Raw genomic sequence first — 6,804 nt, 5'->3', positions numbered from 1 at the left:
TTTGCCTTCGATGAGACCCCACCACAGCCCGACGACCGCCCCCTCCCAACCACTATCCCCACCCAAAACCCTAAGATAGATAATGGGGCAGCCCTCTGGTGAGCCCCTTCCTTCCATACGGCGAACTCTCAAAAATGGACTAACCCCAAATTGAAATTCAATCGACTGTCATTTAAGCTAATGTGGAATATAAAAGGGGAAAACCATAAGCATTGCTAGTATAGTGTTGAGCATGCCATGGCAGATCTGAAGATGTAAAGCAACTTCGCAACCAATGTTTGCTTTCAACTAACAAGTAAGATTCTAAGTGATGGACAAGAAATCACATTAAAGCAATGGCGATCTATTTTCTTACTGAGATAAATAACTTGAGCAGATACGAAAGAGTACCGCCTCTAGTGTGGCGCCATGTAAGCATCTGCTGAGACGTTGAGGGTGCTGCAGTAGCGATGGTTGTCGACGACGTGCAAGTAGATCTAGGAGGGCAGACGGTGGCGGCGGGGAAATATCCCGGCGCGGTGGACGAGATGGTCATAGGAGCGGCCTCGAGAGGTAAACGATGACGCGGATCAAGCGAGAGGACGTGATGCAAGGATCCTAGTCTGAAGCCGTGGATGACAAAGTAGTATATATATACTACTACATGATAGTATATGAGACATGTGGGGTAATTATCCCGGATGGTAGGATGTATCTCGAAAGAAAAAGAAAGACACATATCAATGTACTATTGTATTATTATTATTATTATTATTATTATTATTCAAGAAAGCGTTACAGATCGACTTGGTAATCAAATATTGCGGTACCCTCGGATTACATTATTATCACACCACGCGCCAGATGAACGTCCGGAAAGGCAAGAACATTATTTCATGCATATACTACTACTATACCGAAAAAGGCTCGCGCCCCGCTTTATAGATAAAGCCAATGCCAAAGCCACAACCACAAAGTTCACACAAACACAAGGTCCACACGCACCCAAAGTCCAGGCACAAGGAAGCAACAAGGGGTAATGCTGAGGGCACAGCTCAACAAGCCCAACACACACAGCCAAAAAGGCACACGCGCCAGAAGAGAATCATCCACTAGTCGGGTTCCGGGGGTGGCGGCGGGAGCGGAGGTGCCAGGCGGAAGGCCAACGAACGGAGGTCGATGAGGAGTCTGTCGATGGCGTCCCGGACCGGGGGGCGGCTAAGCGGCCGCCAGAGCTGCAAGTAACCACACATTCTAAAGATGGAGTCAGTCGCACGTCAAAGAGGCACCTTCTGAATGACAAGCCTATTGCGAACCGTCCACAAGGTCCAGGCCAGCACCCCGACGCACAGCCATCTAATATGTCTGTAGCGAGGGGGGAGGCCTGAATTTCGGCAAGCAAGTCAGGAAAGTTGGTATTGCACCACTGTCCGCCAACCGTTTCACGGAAACAAGACCAAAGGAACTGTGCCGTGCAGCACGAGAAGAAGATGTGATTAGCATCCTCAACCGTGGCACACAAGGGGCACATTCCATCACCAGGACCATGGCGCTTGAGGACCTCCACGCCGGTCGGGAGGCGGCCGTGGATCCACTGCCACAGAAAGATCCGAATCTTAAGTGGGAGGCGAATGTCCCAGATAAGGCCGAAGGGCTCCGGAGCTGACGAGGGGGCAATGGCCGCGTAGAGGGATTTGGTGGAGAAGCGGCCGGAGGGATCTAGGCGCCAGGAGATGGCATCCGGAGCGTCTGCCACGTCGGTAGGCAGCAGGGCAATGTCCTGGAGGAGATCATCCCAGGCAGCCACCTCGGCAGGTCCAAAAGGGCGGCGGAACGCGAGGCGCCCTAAGTCAATAAGGGCCGCCTCGACAGAGACCCGAGGGTCAACTACAATATTAAAGAGGATGGGGAACCGGGCGGCTAGAGGGGAGTCCCCAAGCCATCTATCCAGCCAGAAAAAGGTCGAGGCGCCAGAGCCCACAGAGATGGAAGTGCCTATACGCAGAACCGGTAGCAGCTGGACGACAGCCTGCCAAAACTGGGAACCGCCCGAACGTTGGCAGAACGCCAGGGGCTGTCCACGTAGGTATTTGTTCTGGATGATAGTTAGCCAGAGGCCTCCCTCGCCATTGGCAATGCGCCATAGCCAGCGGGTCAGGAGGGCGATGTTCATGCGCCGAGAGGACAGGATCCCAAGACCGCCCTGGTCTTTGGGTTTGCAAATATCTGGCCAGCTGACCATATGATATTTCTGCTTGCCCTCCTCCCCTGCCCAGAAGAATCTGGACTGGTATTTAGCGATCTCCTGATGGAGCATCTCATGAAGGCTGTAGAAGCTCATGAGGAACCACAGGAGGCTGGCCAGCGAGGAGTTGATAAGAATCACGCGGGCCGCCTTCGACAGCCAACGCCCTTTCCAGGGCTCCACGCGATGCTGCATACGGGTCACCGTGGGGCGGAGGTCCGCCACGGTGAGGCGCGAGTCACTAATGGGGATCCCCAGATAAGTCGTGGGGAAAGAACCCAGCCGACAGTTAAGCCGATCGGCAATGGACTGAGCTTCCTCAGCGGGGTAACCGAGCACCATCACTTCGCTCTTGTCGAAGTTGATGGTAAGGCCCGACATTTGCTGGAAGCACAGAAGGAGGAACTTCAGGTTGGAAATCTCAAGGGCGGATCCCTCGACCATAACAATGGTGTCGTCAGCGTATTGGAGAAGGGAGACCCCTCCCCCTCCAACAAGGTGCGGGACCAAACCTCTAATATGTCCCGCAGCCTTGGCCTTATCTAGGATGGCAGCCAGGGCATCCACCACCATGTTGAACAAGAACGGCGAGAAGGGGTCCCCCTGCCGGACCCCACAGAGGGTAGGGAAGAATGGCCCGATGGCGCCATTGATGTTTACTGCCGTCCGGCCACAGGAGACGAGCTGCATGACGCGGGTCACCCAACGGTCGTCAAAGCCCTTGTGAAGCAAGACTTCCCTCAGGAACGGCCAGTGCACCGTGTCATAGGCTTTGTGGAAGTCCAACTTAAGGAAGACCGCCCTATGGCGCTTCAGACGGACCTCGTGGAGCACTTCGTGGAACACCAACACCCCATCAAGGATAAATCGGCCTCGAATGAAGGCGGATTGGTTCGGGTGGGTGATTGTGTCCGCAAGGAGGGTCACCCTATTGGCGTACACCTTCGCCAGGATCCTAAAAATCACATTAATCACTATGATGGGGCGGAACTGGCGAATATCGGAGGCGCCCGGGACCTTGGGGATGAGGGTCACCACCCCATAGTTGAGGCGCCCCAAATCCATGGAACCCGAGTAGAATTCCTCAAAGAGAGCCATGACCTCGGGTTTGATGGTAGGCCAGAACGCCTTGAAGAAAGCTACTGGGAGACCGTCCGGTCCCGGGGCCGAGGAGGAGTTCATCCCCTTAATGGCAGCGAGGACCTCGTCCTCACTGAAGGGGGCCACCAGAGCCGCATTGGCTTCATCCGAAACTCCTAGCGCGCCCGACCAAATGTCGGGTGCGAGGCTAGCCCCACCGCGCAGGGTGGGGGTAAATAATGCCCTATAGAAGCCATCCACATGAAGGCGGATGGCCTCGGGCAGCACTAACTGCGCGCCCCCCTCCCACAGGCAGTGGATGGAGTTGCGGCGACACCGGCCGTTCGCGACCGCCTGGAAGTAGGCGGTGTTGGCATCACCCTGAAGCACCCACCTCTGGGTACCCCGCAGGCGCCAGTAAGCCTCCTCATCCGAGTAGATGATGGAGAGCTGGTCCTCCAGGTCGTAGCGAAGCAGCCACTCATCCGAGGAGAGTCCGGTCGAGTCCGCACGCGCATCCAGAGCTTGAATAGCCACCAAGATGGACTTCTTGCGCTCTCTCAGGTCCCGCCCTAAATTAGCCCCCCAACCCTTCATGAACTGGCGGGCTAGCTTGGCACAAAAGTGCCAAGAGTCGACCGCAGACATGGAGCGGTGGGGCGCCGACCTAGCGGAGATCCAGCGGGCGACGACGGCCTCCCGGAAGCCAGTCTGGTTGAGCCAGAAGAGCTCGAACCGGAACCGCGGCGGGGAGGGGGGCGCTCGTCAGCGGTGGAGAGGAGAAGGGGGGCATGGTCGGAACCAATCCGGGTAACCGCCCGGAGCGACGCCAGAGGGCATCGCAATTCCCACTCCGGGGAAACTAGGACACGATCCAGCACGGATTGTGTCGGGACAGCTTGCCGGTTGGTCCAGGTGAATCTGGCACCTGTCCGGTCAAGCTCACGGAGCCCCAGCTCCGCGATCCAGTCATTGAATAATAACATCCGGGGAAAATTAATCCGGGAATTATTCTTCTCCTCCGGGGATCGGATGAGATTGAAGTCACCCCCCACCACAACAGGGAGTGGGGAGTTGGAGATCTTCAGATGCAGCTCGGCAAGGAAGGCCGGGGAGCGGCGGTGATCCGCTGGACCGTAGACAACAATGACCTCCCATTTGAAATTCAGAGCCCGCTCGAAGATCTCCATGCTAACGAAAAAATCCCCTCGGTCCATGCCGCCCACCTCAAAAGTAGCATCCTTCACCCCAAGAAGGATGCCACCCGAGTGGCCTGAGGTCCCACTAGAAGGGAGCCAGTGCCACGCGAAAAGGTGGGGGCTCAGGTGCTCAAGATCTTGGAGGGTGAACTCGGATCGAAGGGTTTCTTGGATGGCTACAATGTCAATATGTTCATCCCGGATGTACTTGATGAGCTGGCGACGACGACCATCATGGCCGAAGCCGCGGAGGTTCCAGAAAAGGGCCCTCATCTAAACCCCCATTGGGGGGCTGCTTGACCCCAGGACACAAGAGGCGCTTTGAGCGCGAAGGGCGGCCGTGCGAGACCGGGTGCGACCACGAATAATCCCGTCGGCCACCGGTGGAGTCGGGACCTGGGGCCGGAGCAGGCGGGCTCGGGTCTCGGCCAGCCTGCCGTGGAGGATCTCTCGGGCCCTAATGGCCTCAATCTGATCTAAGGGGGGACCGACCTCCCCCTTGAAGACGATAGCCGAGTCATTGGCCACCTTAGCGAGGTGGCCGAGGGGAGCGGCCTCGAGAGCAGAGAAGGAGCAACGAGAAGAACTGGGAAGGTCGGGGTCCGCACCTGACTCGAGGTTCCGGACCGTGGCGCGGAACTCCGCTCGCTCGGCGACGGAAGGCGCAGGAGAGTCGCCCGGCCGCGACGCCTCCAGGTGGGCGCTGCGGCGGGAGGACGTCACCGGCGTCGAGGTGGACCGAGGCCTCCTGGCATACGCCACCATCAGAGTGGGGTGCGCGGAGGCTGGGGAGGCGACATCCACCGCCACCGAGGCGGCAGGGGAAGCCGGCGAGGCGAGGGCGAGGCTGGACGCCCCCGACACGGGGAGGGGGGCGGGTGACCCCAGAGCCACCCCCAGCGCAGCCCCCGAGGGCGGAGGGGACGGGAGGGCCGCGGAGGGGGGGACGAGCTCCCCCATGTCGCCAATCGCGGGGGACACCTGAGAGGCCGAGCCGGCGGGGGTGAGCTCAGCCCCTGGTGTCGCGGGGCGACGGGTGGAGGCGGTGTCGGAGGAGCGGGTTGAGGCGGTGTCGGGGGAGCGGGGGGACGAAGGTGGGGCGACGAGGAGGCTCACGCTGGAGATGTCCCCGGTCGACTCCGACGCCGACGGGGAGGGAGCCAGAGGGGTGGCCAGGCGGAGGGCCACCGCGAGATCGATGGCCGACACCCGGTACGCCCTGGTCCCGCCCCGCCCCGACCGCGGGAGGGTTGGAGGAGTCCCGAGCCGGGGAGCGAGAGTGCTCCGACTCATCCTCATCCTCGGCAGGATCGTCGAAGCGTGAGGAGCGCGAGCGGCGGCGGTGGGAGTCGTCATCATCAGCCGGGCCCCCCCCAAGAGGCTGCCAGCGGCGGGGCGGGGGCGGCCGACGTGGGACGGAGGCTCGGGGCGGATCTTGAGGTCATAGCCGTCATCGTTGAAGAAGACCCGGATCGTGACGTGGAGCTTGGAGGAGTCCAGGCATTTCACCTTAACCCGGACCTCCTCCTCCTTGCGCAGGGAGAGCTCATCCACCACCACCACCCGGCCCAGAATCTTGGACATACTGCGGATGGTCCGCTCAGAACGGGCAACATCAGGGAGGCCGGAAATGAGGAGCCAGGCCGTGTCCAGGGTAGCGACGGCTCTGGGATCCGACTGCGGCTCAGAGATGTTCACCACGATGTCGTTGAGGTCCAGGGTGATGTTGTTGCTGCGGGTGCAGAAGCCCATGCTCATCGCGTCTGGGAACCCCACAGAGAAGGAGCTGGGAGCCGTGGGGGTCACCTGCCAGTCCCACGTGCAGCGGCACAGGTGGTTGAGCTCAGCCTCAATCAGCTCCAGAGTGGCGACGGCCTCTCCCACAACCGTCAGCAGGGCTAGCAGCGAGGGGGGCGGTGGGGCGAGCTCGGGCACCTCGATGTGGAAGAAGGCCAAGTCCTCGATGCCGTGCCCATACATCATGAGCTCCTCTGTCACCGGGCGATCCGGACAAAGAATCGCGGGGTGCCCGGACTCCTTGCATAAGTAGCACGATGGTGGGTTGGGGCATGCCACCTGGAAGTGGCCGGAGAGGCCGCAGTTCAAGCACGGCTGAACCACGGCCGCGGCGGAGGCACCCTGAGGAGGAGCCACGGTAGCAGTGGAAGTGGCGGCTTGAGGGCGCGGAGGACCCTTCTTTTTCTTCTTCTTGGCTCCCGGGCGTCCCCGGTTGCCGTTGCCGCCGTAGGCTGGTGGAAACGCCGCCTGGGAGCGGGGAGGCTGGTAGCGGCGGGAGGGGGA

The 6,804-nt window shown here is 59.9% G+C and overlaps 1 protein-coding gene across 1 annotated transcript in view; it reads right to left on the bottom strand.

The window, feature by feature from the left end:
- Positions 1 to 804: 804 nt before the first annotated feature.
- LOC119268841 (ribonuclease 1-like) overlaps positions 805 to 6,804 on the bottom strand; it is a 9,260-nt gene continuing 3,260 nt past the window's right edge. Inside the window, exon 5 of the transcript XR_005133327.1 lies at positions 805 to 894. The gene's annotated coding sequence lies outside the window, so the exon portion shown is untranslated. The remainder of the gene's footprint in view (positions 895 to 6,804) is intronic.

The sequence above is a fragment of the Triticum dicoccoides genome, chromosome 1A (genome assembly GCF_002162155.2).
Source record: "Triticum dicoccoides isolate Atlit2015 ecotype Zavitan chromosome 1A, WEW_v2.0, whole genome shotgun sequence".
NCBI lineage: Eukaryota > Viridiplantae > Streptophyta > Magnoliopsida > Poales > Poaceae > Triticum > Triticum dicoccoides.
The sequence above is the reverse complement of the archived record's forward strand: the minus strand, read 5'-3'. Positions and strand labels throughout refer to the sequence as shown.